The sequence below is a fragment of the Rattus norvegicus genome, chromosome 15 (assembly GCF_021556685.1).
Source record: "Rattus norvegicus strain SHRSP/BbbUtx chromosome 15, alternate assembly SHRSP_T2T, whole genome shotgun sequence".
In the NCBI taxonomy this organism is placed as follows: domain Eukaryota; kingdom Metazoa; phylum Chordata; class Mammalia; order Rodentia; family Muridae; genus Rattus; species Rattus norvegicus.
In genome coordinates this window covers 32,493,053-32,508,159 of record NC_141548.1, presented here as the reverse complement: position 1 = coordinate 32,508,159, position 15,107 = coordinate 32,493,053, and the positions used below count along the sequence as shown (strand labels likewise).

The 15,107-nt window shown below is 48.7% G+C and overlaps 1 long non-coding RNA gene across 3 annotated transcripts; it reads right to left on the bottom strand.

Annotated features, from left to right (window-relative positions):
- Positions 1–351: 351 nt before the first annotated feature.
- Positions 352–14,763, bottom strand: LOC148000952 (uncharacterized). Of its 3 annotated transcripts, none has more exons than XR_015638295.1 (9): positions 14,518–14,763; positions 13,935–14,149; positions 13,503–13,632; positions 5,823–6,042; positions 4,516–4,654; positions 4,094–4,218; positions 3,873–3,994; positions 1,235–1,387; positions 352–965 (listed from the first exon to the last, which is right to left on the bottom strand). It is a non-coding gene; the product is annotated as an uncharacterized LOC148000952 (long non-coding RNA). The 3 variants fall into 3 exon arrangements; XR_015638294.1 differs by having other exon boundaries at positions 14,467–14,760; XR_015638293.1 differs by lacking the exons at positions 352–965; positions 1,235–1,387; positions 3,873–3,994; ... (2 more) ...; positions 13,935–14,149; positions 14,518–14,763 and adding an exon at positions 6,387–6,751 and having other exon boundaries at positions 4,475–4,654.
- Positions 14,764–15,107: the final 344 nt, after the last annotated feature.

The following is a 15,107-nucleotide window of genomic DNA, read 5'->3' as shown; positions in this document are numbered from 1 at the left end:
AAGTTTGAAGGAAGAGGAGGAGATGAGAACAGAAAGGAGAAGAGACAGGAGGTAGAGAGAAGCAGTAGCAGGACAATGGAGGCTGACATAAAGATTCCATTCTGTGTATTCACAGGTTGTTATTAATGTTCTCAAGGGATGGATGGTACCCGGCTTTGTATGTTTAAGTGAGCAATTATATCTTACCAATTGGGTCAAAAGTTATTGTGTTGTGTGTTCTTTTTTGTGACGGTTTGAGAGTAGGAAAGTGTGTGGTGGCAGGAGACACTGGGCCACCGTGGAGTTGGGATGTGTTTCCGCCAAGATATCTACCAGATATCTTGGGGCACCGCGGTACAGGACCTAGCTGGGTAAAAGACAACCATACTTTTTTATTTTTTATATTTTTACAACAACAGATTTCTATAAGAGATTTACTAATTTCCTCTTTAAGGACCTCTGTCATCTTTATATAGGAAGTTCTAAGGTCTTTTTCTTGTCGTTAAGCTGTGTTGGAATATTCAGGGCCGGCTGGTAGGAGAGCTGGTTCCAGTGGAGACACATTGCCCTGGCTGTTCTTGGCTGTGCTTTGATGCTGGTGTTTAGTCACCTGGGTTTGGGATGATCATAGATCTACTGCCGATTTCTGGATTCGTCTTTGTTGGGTGGATGTTTTGTTCTTTGGTTTCTGTTTTCTCTCTGGATTTCAAAGTGTGGTGGCTGTGTATTGCTTGGTAGGAAATTTCTTTGGATTTGATCATTGTGGCCAGAGGAGATTCCAGGTAAATTGTGTTTCTGGGTATTGGGAGCTGACTCAGGAATGGGAAAAGGCTATGGGGTCTGAAAGAGTTCACAAGAGGGAGGAGAGCGGGGTGTCCAACCTGGGTCTGCTTATTTTGTCTCAACCGCAGAAGACAGTGAAGGGAGGTCACCACAGAAGTTCTGCTATAGCATTGGGAATGAGACTTGGAGTGGGGTGGGCAGACCTAGATGAACAGGAGAGGGGAAGTGCTATAGACAAGCCTACCTGATTCCCTGGCTAGAGCAGTCTGTGGGTCAGCAGGGAGTGCCTGCTGGAGCTGGGAGTTGGGATAAAGCAATGAGTAGGGAGGAGGTCAGTTAGGAGGGAAAGGTCGGTGGGACCCACAGCAGTTGTGGGCAGAAGGGAGAGAAGGCTGGAGTACATGTTCTGCTGCAGAGTTAGGGATGAAACTAGGGGTTTGGAGGAGAGGAAGGGATGGTGAAGTTAACTTACCTGTTTCCCTGGCCTGCTTGACTGGCTGTTCATAGGGAATGCCTGCTAGTGTTGGAGACTGGGAAACTTCCGTGAGTTGCGGGGACGAAGGTTGCAGAAGATTGTGATCTTCGAGTAGGGGTCAGAGAGGGAAGGAAGACTGCAGCAGGTCCTCTGCTGGAGAGATGGAGTAGGACTCAGGAATTGGAACTGGAGCAGAGGAGGGGAAAATCTGTTGTCAGCCTTTCTGCTCCCCTGTCAGGCTAGCAGGGGTACCTGCTGGAGCTGGGGGCTGTTTTCTTGGCTTGCTTAGCTGCTGGGTTCGTAGGGAATGCCTGCTGGTGTTAGAGGCTGTGATTCTGGAATGAATTGGGAGATGAAAGGTTGGAGAAGATTTTTGTGATCTGTTGTGAATGGGGTCCTAGTCCACTTCTTTTTTCTTTCTTATTTTTTCTTCCATCTTTATTAACTTGAGTATTTCTTATTTACTTTTCAATTGTTATTCCCTTTCCCGGTTTCCAGGCCAACATCACCCTAGCCCCTCCCCCTCCCCTTCTATATGGGTGTTCCCCTCCCCATCCTCCCCCCATTGCTGCCCTCCCCCACAACAATCACGTTCACTGGGGGTTCAGTCTTAGCAGGACCCAGGGCTTCCCCTTCCACTGGTGCTCTTACTAGGATATTCATTGCTACCTATGAGGTCAGAGTCCAGGGTCAGTCCATGTATAGTCTTTAGGTAGTGGTTTAGTCCCTGGAAGCTCTGGTTGGTTGGCATTGTTGTTCATATGGGGTCTCAAGCCCCTTCAAGCTCTTCCAGTTCTTTCTCTGATTCCTTCAACGGGGGTCCCGTTCTCAGTTCAGTGGTTTGCTGCTGGCATTCGCCTCTGTATTTGCTGTATTCTGGCTGTGTCTCTCAGGAGAGATCTACATCCGGTTCCTGTCTGCCTGCACTTCTTTGCTTCATCCATCTTATCTAGTTTGGTGGCTGTATATGTATGGGCCACATGTGGGGCAGGCTCTGAATGGGCGTTCCTTCAGCCTCTGTTCTGAACTTTGCCTCCTTATTCCCTCTCAAGGGTATTCTTGTTCCCCTTTTAAAGAAGGAGTGAAGCATTTGCATTTTGGTCATCTTTCTTGAGTTTCATGTGTTCTGTGCGTTTAGGGTAATTCGAGCATTTGGGCTAATATCCACTTATCAATGAGTGCATACCATGTGTGTTTTTCTGTGATTGGGTTATCTCACTCAGAATAATGTTATCCAGTTCCATACATTTGCCTATGAATTTCATAAAGTCATTATTTTTGATAGCTGAATAGTATTCCATTGTGTAGATGTACTACATTTTCTGTATCCATTCCTCTGTTGAAGGGCATCTGGGTTCTTTCCAGCTTCTGGCTATTATAAATAAGGCTGCTATGAACATAGTGGAGCATGTGTCTTTGTTATATGTTGGGGCATCTTTTGGGTATATGTCCAAGAGAGCTGGGTCCTCAGGTAGTTCAATGTCCAATTTTCTGAGGAACTTCCAGACTGATTTCTAGAATGGTTGTACCAGTCTGCAATCCCACCAACAATGGAGGAGTGTTCCTCTTTCTCCACATCCTCGCCAGCATCTGCTGTTGCTGGAGTTTTTGATCTTAGCCATTCTGACTGGTGTGAGGTGGAATCTCAGGGTTGTTTTGATTTGCATTTCCCTTATGACTAAGGATGTTGTACATTTCTTTAGGTTTTTCTCAGCCATTCGGCATTCCTCAGCTGTGAATTCTTTGTTTAGCTCTGAACCCCATTTTTAATAGGGTTGTATGTCTCCCTGCAGTCTAACTTCTTGAGTTCTTTGTATATTTTGGATATAAGCCCTCTATCAGTTGTAGGATTGGTAAAGATCTTTTCCCAATCAGTTGGTTGCCGTTTTGTCCTAACAACAGTGTCCTTTGCCTTACAGAAGCTTTGCAGTTTTATGAGATCCCATTTGTCGATTCTTGATCTTAGAGCATAAGCCATTGCTGTTTTGTTCAGGAAATTTTCTCCAGTCCCAGCCCCCTTCTTAAAACACTCAAAACTGTCATCAGTCCAGGGGTGGTGGCACTACTCACACGGGCTGAGCCTCCCTAATCAATCACTAAGAAAATACCCTGCAGGCTTGCCTACAGCTCAATCTTATGGAGGCGTTTTCTCAATTGAGAAATCCTCTCAGATGACTCAAGCTTGTACCAAGTTGACATAAAAAACAAGTCAGGATAGGGACATTAAAAGATTTGTATAAATGTTTTAGAAGGTGGGGGTCATTTATGGAAACTTGGCTCTTGAAGGGCCAGCCACCTTTGATGGAAATCCTTTCTCCCACGCTCCACAGTGCCCACATTCCTTTAGGTTCCTTGTCCACGCCTGATGATTGGTTTCTGTCCTTGTTATGTCCTTCAGATACGGTACTTCTTCCCAGCCTGTAAGTCTCATGCCTCCAGACCGCTTTGGCTCCCTTCCTCCACCTAGAGCTCTTGTCAGCTGTGCTCCTGAGGACTCTGACTTGTGCCTGCTGACTCAGTCAGTCCTGGTCTGGCTCTGGCCTGTGCGGCACAGTTCTGCCTTGCTGTTGTGCTCTGATCTGAGCCTTCTCAATGTGTCCTAGCCTTAGCTGTGCTGTTCTAGGCTAGTCCTCACCTTTATTTTGTGATATTTCCCGCATGATCCCATTAGCCCTCTCCTGGGCTATGGCCATCTCTGGGGTTGCTTCTGTTGAGTGGTTTTACGTCTACTGTCAGGCGAATCGGTCTTAAAACCACCTGTTGGAGAGATATAGGAAGTAGAGATACTTAAAGTAAATGAATGTTGCCCGAGAGCACAGAACTACCTAGCAGAACAAGTGCACTCAGGATGCTAACCCCGTAGTCTCCATATTCTCCCTGTTCTCCTAGATTGGGTCACATTTTAGGAAATCACGTTGACGATTGCTCTGCCTGCCAACACGTGTGTTGTCAGATCTGAACCGCTTCAGTGACTGGTCGGGCTGCAGAAGTTGGAAGAAGTAATAGATAACACGAGGCTCAACTCCTCACAACTTCCTCCTTCAGAGGGTTTGAGGCAAGACAGCAAGGAATCCAGACTGGCCCGAAGCTCCAAAGTAAGAGAACTCCTGTCCGGATGTAGAAGCAGCCACCCACCATTTGAAGTTTCTCCGCCAGTGTCTGCTTTGGTAAAAGGTGGCTGGCAAATTCATCCCTGTCAGGCGATGTTTTCGAGAATAAAGGAGCCCAGGGCCTCCATCTGTATTAAGATGGTCTAATAATGTCTTATGACCACTCACTTGCAAAACAGATGAAACCCACATAAAATTTAAGGAGCACATATTTTAGGGTGCAGAGAAGGCCTCCGACTCTTCAGTAGCTCTGAGCATGCACACATCTTCCTTTGATCATCTTGACTGTTTTTGTCAGCAGTCTTCACTGGAAAATGAATAAAATGGAGATGATTAGCCCCAAAATAGAGCATCTGAGGAAGATGAAGAAAAATCACCTGCCAAGAGAGCCTGTCCTTGTCACCAGCATCCTTCCCGGATTAAAGACATGCTGTGTCTCTTCCCTCCCACAAGCTGTGTGTGTGTGCATGCATGTCTGTGCATGAGTGTGCGTGTGCGTGTGTGTGTGTGTGTGTGTGTGTGTGTGTGTGTGCATGTGTGTGTAGTCTCAGGCCTCTCTGCTGCAGGCACTGACTGCCCCAGTCCATATTCACACACTCAGGACACCGTTCACTATGTAGAAGTGAAAAGCTCTCAGGGAGAACTTTCCCTCGGGATGGAGACCCTCCAACTCCAAAGACCAGACCGAGACACCACAGGATGCAATCAGCAAGAGGATTTGGTTTATTGTCGGGATACACAGGCACAGGCACCTGCGGGCGCTTCAATCACTCGGGGGACTGGCGCGCCCCATGGAACCAAGGATGGGCTTTTATAGGATTTTGGGGAGCAGAAGCAAGCATACAGAAGCAGATGCATGGTTACAGGGATATAATTGGTGGATTCTAATATGGCAAGGGTTTAGCCCGGGGGCAAGTTTCTTAGCTACCTTCCTGAAACATAAGGACTGACTCGGCCCCCCAAGGGTTCAGCCCAGGGGCAAGTTTCTTAGCTACCTTCTTGGAACATAATGGCTGACTCGGCCCCCCACCAGGGTGTGGGACCTCTCCCAGGGCTTTTCTCATTGTCAGGTGCTCAACGGCAGTCCTCCTGTTGCCAGGCCTTCAACCAAACACATCTTGTTTGGCAGCCGCTGTGTACTCAGTGTTCTAACCTTTCTCTGAACCAGTCATCTTAAATATAGCCTTGCAAAATGGCGTTACTGCTGCTAAGCTGGGGTCTTTCATTCCCCCATTTTTTTTTTGTTAACTTTGAGTGAAATCTTTCACTCGACTTGGTCAAGAAATTTCTGTCTGGTGGGGGCTTATTCCCCCACTGACTCTAGGCCACAAAAGGGCTAGGAGGAGCCACGTAGGAGTTTTAACTTTAAGGGGTTTGGAGTGCCATGTCTGGGGTGTAGTGTTGTGATTAGTCAATTCTTCAGACCGGACTGTCTTGACGTGTGGTGCGTGGATCTAAGTCGAGACTCCGTCTACCTTTAGGGCGGTCGGGGTAGTCAGGAGGACGGTGTAGGGTCCTTTTCACCGTGGCTCGAGATTCTTGGTCTGGTGTCTGCGCACCCACACGGTGTCTCTAATCTGGAACGGGTGTGGCACCACCGGATGCTCAAGCTTGTCCTGGTAAGCAGCGGCCAAAGGTCTCCAGACGTCTCTCTGCACAATCTGTAGGGCCTGTAAATGGGCCCTCAGAGAAGGGCTGTCAGCAAAATCAGCAATGTTGAATCAAAGAAATGGACAAATGGGGGTGGTGCTCCATATATTATTTTAAAAGGAGTTAGACCATGGGGGCCCGGGGTATTCCAGGCCTGATATAGAACTAGGGGAAGGAGGGCCACCCAATCCTTTGAGCCAGTTGTAAGCGTAAGTTTGGATAAAGTCTCCTTAATTGTTCTATTTATGTGTTCTACCTGACCTGAACTCTGGGGTCTATAGGCACAATGTAATTTCCAATCAATCCCCAGCAATTTGGCCACCAACTGACTTACTTGGGAGACGAAAGCGGGCCCGTTGTCCGACCCCAGTGCTTGAGGCATGCCATACCTGGGAAAGATTTCTTCGAGGAGCTTCTTGGTGACCATTTTTGTAGTCTCGTGCTTTGTGGGGAAGGCTTCGACCCATCCTGAGAAGGTGTCTACAAACACTAGGAGATACTTGTATCCATATATACCTGGTTTAATTTCAGTAAAATCAATTTCCCAATGGATGTCGGGACGGTGTCCCCTAGGACGAACTCCTTGTCCAATCATGGTCCTTCCCGGGTTAACATGAGCGCACGCTTTGTAACTCTCAGTCACCTTTTGTATCGCTTTGTCCCGATTCAAAAAAAAAAAAAAACACAGATTTATCTCTTCTCGATCTAGTAAGGTTTTTATCTTCTTATGTAAAAAGGAGATCAATTCAAAAGTCCTTTGTAGACCCACTGTTTTAGTTGAGGGTGGTAGATGGCCCCCATTTTTTTAGGAGCTCTATGTCCTCATGGGCATAAACCCAACTGGTTTGTCCCACTGGTGGGGGCGTGGGTTGGTCTGGGCTATTTAAGGGCAAGATTTGTTTGCTCATGGCCGCTTCTCGCGCCGTGGCATCGGCCAGCCGGTTTTTTTCGTGCCTCTGGGTTGTGCCCTTTCTGGTGTCCTGGACAATGTATAATACTCAGTCTTTTGGGCAAGAATAGGGCTTCTAAGAGGGCCAGAATTTTAGCCATATCTTTACCCTCAGATGTGAGCAGCCCCCGCCTCCGGTAGATCTCCCCGTGGATGTGTGCCGTGGCAAAGGCATAACGGCTGTCTGTATATATATTTAGCCTCTTACCTTTTGTCATCTTGAGCGCCTGAGTCAAGGCGATGAGTTCAGCCCGTTGTGCGGAGGTACTAACAGGCAGGGCTTTCGCCCAAATCACTTTGTCCTCCGTAGTGACCGCAGCTCTAGCCTTTCGCTCTCCCTCTGCCAAGAAGCTGTTGTCATCCGTGTACCATGTGTGGTCAGCATTCTGAAGAGGCTGGTCCGATAGGTCCGGCCTGGTTCCATGTACTTCTGCGAGGATTTGTAGGCAGTCATGTTGTTCTGTCTCCTCTGGTAGAGGAAGCAAGGTGGCAGGATTGAGGGCGACTACGGGCCCAAACTGAACCCGTTCTGCATCTAGTAACAAGGCTTGGTGTGAGAATTAGAGAGCCAGCAGCGGTCTGGGGGCTGCTTTACCAAGGCCTCCACTGCGTGGGGTGCTAGGATGGTGAGTGGCTGTCCCAAAGTCAATTTTCCAGCGTCCTTGATCAGGACAGCAATAGCAGCCACCATCTTTAGGCACGGTGGCCAGCCGGAGGCCACAGGGTCCAATTTCTTAGACAGGTAGGCCACAGGGCGTTTTTAGGGTCCCAACCTTTGTGTTAGGACCCCTTTAGCATACCCCTGTTTCTCATCGATGAACAGTTCAAAAGGTTTGTAGGAGTATGAGGGTGGGATGCTGAACCCTAAAGTCAGGAGCAAATTGTAAGGGTTTGGAACAGTCGGATGAATATCTTCTACCCTCTTGTTGACCTCTCTCAAGTCTTGTACTGGCCTATAATCTCCAGTGCCGGGTTTCTTAACAGGCAGAAGAGGCGTATTCCAAGGCGACCGGCAGGGGATTAGGATGCCTTGATCTAGAAGCCTCGTAATGTGAGGCCTTATACCTTGATAAGCTTCATGTGACAGGGGGTATTGTTTTATGGAGACTGGAGTTGTAATTAAGGGGGGCTGTTGGAGCACCAACCCCATCCCACCAGTCTCTGTCCAAGCCAGTGTCCTGTCCCGGTTCATAGGGTTAGAACTTCAAGGGGAGTTCCGTGGGGGCCAGTTATTTGGGCCCCTCCTTCCTAATTTGTGCTTTTAGTTTGGTGAGCAGGTCACGGCCCAGCAGAGGGTACGGGCAGTCTGGAACATGTAAGAAGGAATGGGTCACCTTACCGGTAGCCAGCTGAACCCGGCGGTCTGTAGTCCATCGGTATTGTTTCTCACCAGTAGCTCTTTGTACCCAGGCCGTCTGGTCGCTGAGTTGTCCTGAAGCTTGGGTGAGGACTGAATGCTGGGCTCCTGTGTCTACCAGGAAAGTAACCGGCTGCCCCCCAACTTTAAGCGTTACCCTGGGCTCAGGGGGGGCTCCTGGCCCTGACCTCCCTAATCTTTATCTAGAGCCAAGAGGGAGGTTCGTGGTCGAGGCTTTCGGGGTCCGCCAGGCTTTTTGGGGCACTCTCTGGCCCAGTGCCCTTTCTCTTTGTAATAGGCACATTGATCTTTATCCAGCTTCAGCCCCTTTCGAGCTCCCCCCTATCTCCCTTCCTTTCTTGGCCCTGAACTACGGCGGCCAAGATTCGACTCAATTCTCTCTCTTATTAAAAATCTTTTCAGCTTCTTTAAGTAAATCCTGTAATGTATAGCCCTGCAAATTTTCTAACCTCTGTAACTTAGTCCTGATATCTGGAGCAGCCTGCCAGATGAAGGACATAGAGACACTCGTCATTTGTCCTGGGTCATCTGGGTCATAGGGAGTGTACATACGGTAGGCCTCCTTAAGTCTCTCTAGAAAGGCGGAGGGAGTTTCCCCTGCTTCCTGTAATACCTGTTTTACCTGAGCCAAATTAGTAGGGCGTCGTATAGCCCCTCGGAGACCCGCTAGAAGCAACTGGCGATAAAGGCGTAGGTGTCCCTTACCTTCAGCTGTATTAAAATCTCAGTTTGGTCCTCAGGCAGCTGGGTGGGACGCCCATCATCTCCCAGAACATGCTTTCTGGCCTCTAGGAACACTCCTTGTTTTTTTTTTTCTGAGGTTAAGAGGGCCTGTAAGAGCTGTTGGCAGTCATCCCAAGTAGGCTGGTGGGTAAGTAAAACAGATTCTATTAGGTCGGTGAGTGCCACCGGATCTTTGGAGAAAGAAGGGTTGTGTTGTTTCCAATTGTAAATGTCAGCTGCTGAAAACGGCCAGTATTGGGTCTGGCCACCGGTTCCCTGTCTAAGTGGGAAAGCCTGGGAGGTTGAATCTGGCATCACCTCGCGCTTATTGTGTAATCTGCGACAGGGGAGAAACCCTTATCAGACTGTGGCCCGGCAACTGATCTGGCCGGCGGCTCTGCCTCCTCCGTTTCAGCCGGGCCTGTCAGAGAGAAGATCTATGAGAGGGGAGTTTGGGTCTGCCGGGAGGACAGGTTTCTTAGAGAGGAAGACGTGGCCGGCAGACCGGGCGGGGCCGAGGGGACAGGCTGGGGGTTGAGGGGAGGCCAATTCGGGTCCACGAAGGGTTCCGCCCAGGGGGGGCGGTTTAAGGCGAGACTCTCTCAAGTGATAATATAAGAAACCTGGTCAGGATGTCCGTGGACGACCCGATCTTTAACCTGTAAAATAATGATCTTATTAAATGTGCCATTCACTGGCCATCCCGCTCCGAAAGTGGGCCACTCGGATGTGCAGAGAGTCTGTCATTTTCCTTTTTTAACCTCGACGGACTGGTTGTGTGCCCGGTCGTGGACGTCTTTCTAATGATCAAGAGTGAGACTTAGGGGCATTGTTAGGGACTGTCCCATGTTAGTTCTAAGGAAGATTAGAACACAGAGAAAACAAACAACACCAACAGTCAAACAAACAACAGACAGGCGTGCTGCACGGCTTTGGTACCAAACTGAAAGCAAAAAGTCAGATGGAGGTGGCAAAGGTCCGGGGCCCTCTGAAAGCCAAAAATACAGACAGAGGTGCCGTTAGTCCGGATCTTTCTCCTCTCCCAGATTGGGCCCCGAAAAGTCGGGCCCCTAACACCCTTGGAACGTCTTCCAGGGCTGCGGGGCGAGAAGTCCGAGCTCGTCAGCTCCTTCTTCGTCCCGCCCAAATTCCAAACAACCTGGCTGAGCGCTCACAGAACAGACCTGGCTGAGCGCTCACAGAACAGACCTGGCTGAGCGCTCACAGAACAGACCTGGCTGAGCGCTCACAGAACCTGGCTGAGCACTCACAGAACAGACAGAATAAGGCAGAACGAGACAGAATCAGACAGACAGACAGACGCCGGCCGGCTTACCTCCCAGTGGGTGGTCGGTGGTCCCTGGGTGGAGGATCTCCTTTCCCGGCCAATGCACCAAATGAAAAGCTCTCAGGGAGAACTTTCCCTCGGGATGGAGACCCTCCAACTCCAAAGACCAGACCGAGACACCACAGGATGCAATCAGCAAGAGGATTTGGTTTATTGTCGGGATACACAGGCACAGGCACCTGCGGGCGCTTCAGTCACTCGGGGGACTGGCGCGCCCCATGGAACCAAGGATGGGCTTTTATAGGATTTTGGGGAGCAGAAGCAAGCATACAGAAGCAGATGCATGGTTACAGGGATATAATTGGTGGATTCTAATATGGCAAGGGTTTAGCCCGGGGGCAAGTTTCTTAGCTACCTTCCTGAAACATAAGGACTGACTCGGCCCCCCAAGGGTTCAGCCCGGGGGCAAGTTTCTTAGCTACCTTCTTGGAACATAATGGCTGACTCGGCCCCCCACCAGGGTGTGGGACCTCTCCCGGGGCTTTTCTCATTGTCAGGTGCTCAACGGCAGTCCTCCTGTTGCCAGGCCTTCAACCAAACACATCTTGTTTGGCAGCCGCTGTGTACTCAGTGTTCTAACCTTTCTCTGAACCAGTCATCTTAAATATAGCCTTGCAAAATGGCGTTACTGCTGCTAAGCTGGGGTCTTTCAGAAGCTTCTTCCTTTAAAATGAGGGCACACTCAGGCTTTGCTTCTCAAGCCCAAGTCTTAGGTTTATTTCCTTTTGCTCTCATGAAATGGTTGGATAAGCAACCGGAGGGACAAAGGGCTTATTTGCGTCACAATTCCAGGTTACGGTGTATCATTTTGGGGAAGTCAAGGTACCAAGACCCTGAACAGTTAATTCACATTACGTCCACCGTCAAGAGCAGAGAGCAATGAATTCATACACACACCCTGCGCTCAGCTAAACTCCACGGCCTTTGTTGACAGGAGAATTGGAATTCTGGTGCATAATGAACAGGCCCGCACATCAGAAGCACTGCCTCCCTCAGGTTCGTTTCTCGCCATTATTTCCTGCCCTCTCGTGCCCTTCCTTATTGGAAGAGAGGACATAGCGGCTTAGCATCTTGTCTGTTTCCTGTGTTGCCTCCTGGATTGGGAATCTTCTCTTTGCCAGTCCAGATCTATTTTTTTCCTTCCATCCTTCTTAGACCACAACGCCTGCCCCAAATGAACGTGCACAGACTCACGCTTTCCGGGTTCTGGTTGGGTTTAACCCACAGGATGAGGGGTGAAGTGTGAAAGAGAGAGTTAATTATTGAAGCCCAGTGCCCTCCAGTTCTGGATGTTTCTAGATGGGTGGCTGCACCCCACTTCACTGGGTGGGTTGCCCTTTAGTATCTTGCACCGGGCACCAGGGTGTCCCTTTCCTAGGAGGGTTTAGGTCAAGAGATGATCATGAAGGCAGTGGGCATGGTTGCTTTCCTAAGTTCATGTACACCTTTGGATATGACATCCTTGTGGGGCTCGGCTGACTCCTTGGCTGTCTCCCTAACCTCTTTTCTTATTCTCCTCGCTCCTCCCCTCTGATCGTCTCCCTCATCTGTCCACTACTTTTTCTTTCTAGTCTTATCCTCTCTCTAACCTTCACTTCTTCACGTGGGGTGGAGAAAAGCTTCAAGTAATAAAATGATAATTTGAGATCATGGGAACACAAAACGGCTCAACCACTCTGGAAAACGGTTTGGTGGTGTCTTGAAAAGAAAACCAAAACCAAACCCAGCCCGCCCTTCTGCCCCATGGTTCAGTCTGAGCACTCACAAATATTTACTTAAGAAAACAGAAAGCTCAGGAAGACTTGTACATGAATTCACACAGCACCTTCATTTAAAATGGCTCAAACAAGGGGTTGGGGATTTAGCTCAGTGGTAGAGCGCTTGCCTAGCAAGCGCAAGGCCCTGGGTTTGGTCCCCAGCTCTGTTAAAAAAAATGGCTCAAACAAACAAAAAACAAAACAAAACAAAACAAAACAAAAACTGGGTATGGTGATACATGCTTGGGATCCCCGAGTTCCTGGACAACTTGAACAACCCTCCCATCCTTGAGATGGGGGTGATCTCACGCAAACAATCAAGGACCCCAGATGGAAACAACCAGCAGTTGACTATGTCAACCAAACACAGTGCTACAGAGTGGAGTAGTGCACATCAGAGAAGGAAACTTACCGATCAATACAGCAACTTGGGCTGTATTTACTTAAGGCTAAGTAAAGAAGTCAGATAAAAACATCATACTGCAAGATCCACTTAGGATAGGCACTACTTTAGAGACAGGACATCAGCCAGTGGTTGTGGGAAGGCCAGGGCCTCAGGGGTCACAGGTAGTGTGGACTAGCTTGGGAAGTAATGAACGGTTATGCCAATGTATCACGCTGTGCGCCTTCAATATGTCTAACTTACCATGTTTCAGTTCTACCTCAAGGAAGCTGGTAAAAGCAACACTCTGTGTTGGGGCTAAACATGACGTATTAATTTCCGATTACAGTTGTGATGATTCACCACGTGTTCACTGGCTTAATACAATATATTTGTTCTTACACTTCTAGAGGTCAGAGATCTGAGCTTAATCTCATAGGATAAAGTCAATGTGTTGACAGGGCTGGCTTTTTTGAGGGTTATCAGGGGAGAGTCCATTTTCTAGTAGTCTTCTGTCCTGTGTGCCTGAACCCTGCCTCATCTTTGAAGGACATCGTCCCTTTTCTCCTGTGGCAAAGTCACTCCCTCTTTTCCTCTCTCACTTTTATGTACACTGTGAGTACTTTAGAACCTAGCTATGCCTGGCGGTGGTGGTGCACACCTTTAATCTCAGCATTTGGGAGATAGAGGCAGGTGGATCTCTGTGAGTTCAAGGCCAGCCTGGTTTACAGAGTGAGTTCCAGGGCAGCCAAGGCTGCATTAAAAAAACCCTGCCTCAAAAAAAAAATCCAGTAAAACAAAACCCAACCTAACCCAACCCAAACCAATCCAATCTGACCCAATGAACCCAGTCAGATAACTCAGAACAATATCCTCACCTAAACATTTCTAACCTAATCATACCTGTAAAGTCATTTTTTAAATCACAGAAGACAATGTTTACAGGCTTGAAGGATTAATACAGTTACCTTTGGGAACAATGTGTGGCTTGCCCATAGCTGGCACATTGTTCATTCTGCAAAAAGCCTATTGCCTGGCGTCTGGAAATAGCCGATCCCTTTCTGTTTGCACTGAGGGATTTATAAGCAGCCTTGGCTCCTGAGGAGAAGGAACAATTTCCAGGTTGGACACTGTCAGAAAAAGCTCACTGTGCAGAAATCATTAGCTGTATGCCTTCTGGTGCAGAATTTTAAAGCATCCTCAGGGTATCAGCTTACATGCTTCTAGCATCCTCTCACACAAGCCAACCTTTGTCTTGAGGGAAAAGCTCAGACGGCTGTGAGGAAGACAGCCATTTTGTGCAGAGCGAAGCGTTATCTTCGAGGTTTCAGTCTGTGGTTTGTTAATTTATCTTTAATTATGCTCTGGTCTGAATAGTGAAGTCTCAGGAAAATCCTCACCTGGATTGCTCTGTAGGATGCAGATGCCAGCCAACAGGTACAGGTACCTGTAGGGCGCTTTGGTATAGCACTCTGATTCCCAAAGGAGGGCGGACCTTCTGAGCTTTGTGGATCTCAGACTCTGGCCTTGTTGTTCTTCCTCAGAAAAGCAGGAGACTAGAAGCTGTTTTAATGCTGGAAGATTGGGTCAGAGAGAGGCTCTGCCTCCTTAAACCCTGTAGGTTGGGGAAGGTAGCAGATGGAATCAGGCAATGCTATCATTGTCTAAGCCTCTGTGGTGACTGCCCTGTCCCACACCAGCAGGGGACCAATATGTGGAAGCCACCCTGACTAATCCAAAATTATCTCAAGACTGAGTATCATTCATTATATGAACTCCTCCGAAGGGGAGTCATAAACAAATGAGAGACACAGGACTTGAATATAGCCTATGTACTAGTGAGCCTATGTGCCCGTAACAATGCCCTTGGTGCCCACTGGGTGTTTCTTGGGGCGCAAAGAGAGGGCTATCCGGCATTAACAAAACGCTCACTGAAAGCGGGGGAGGTCGCAGTTATTCCTCTGGCGGGCTGGACTTTCACACCTTGAGAGAGTCTGGAGACTGAAGCCTGGGCAACGGTGGGGAAGCAGGGTCAGGTGTGGGCGTGGCTTGAAGTTCCTTCCCTAGCCTGAAGGGGTCAGCAAAGGACTAGGTAGGGCGGAAGCTTTTTTGACTCTTCAGCGAGTCCCAGGTCCACTGGAGGGCAGATCTGCCTGGCTGCTTGTGGTTTCTCTGCCCACACATTGCCAGATCTAGCCCCACGTGTTCCCCGTTTCTGTCAGGATTCTTGGGTGGGTCTTAGTTGCTGAGACTACAAAGATAAAGATGGGGAATGGACTCAAAGGCCCGGATGGAATGGTCTTCTTGAACATTCCTGAGATGTTTGTGTCCCAGGCAGAGCCTGCAGCCAAGCCACTAATGATAGTAAGATCACTTCTGCATTAAATAAAACTGTGACTGAATGAGGATGTAGTAATGAAGTAATGGTTCTAACTACACTGCCTCTCCCGCTCTCCGCTGCTGCCGCCCAATCCTTCACTTCTTAAATGGCTTGCAGTCATGTGACTCCTTGTTTCTGTTTTGGGAAAGGATGGGCCCTCTGAGAGACTGGAGAACCAGTCATCCTGCTCCTC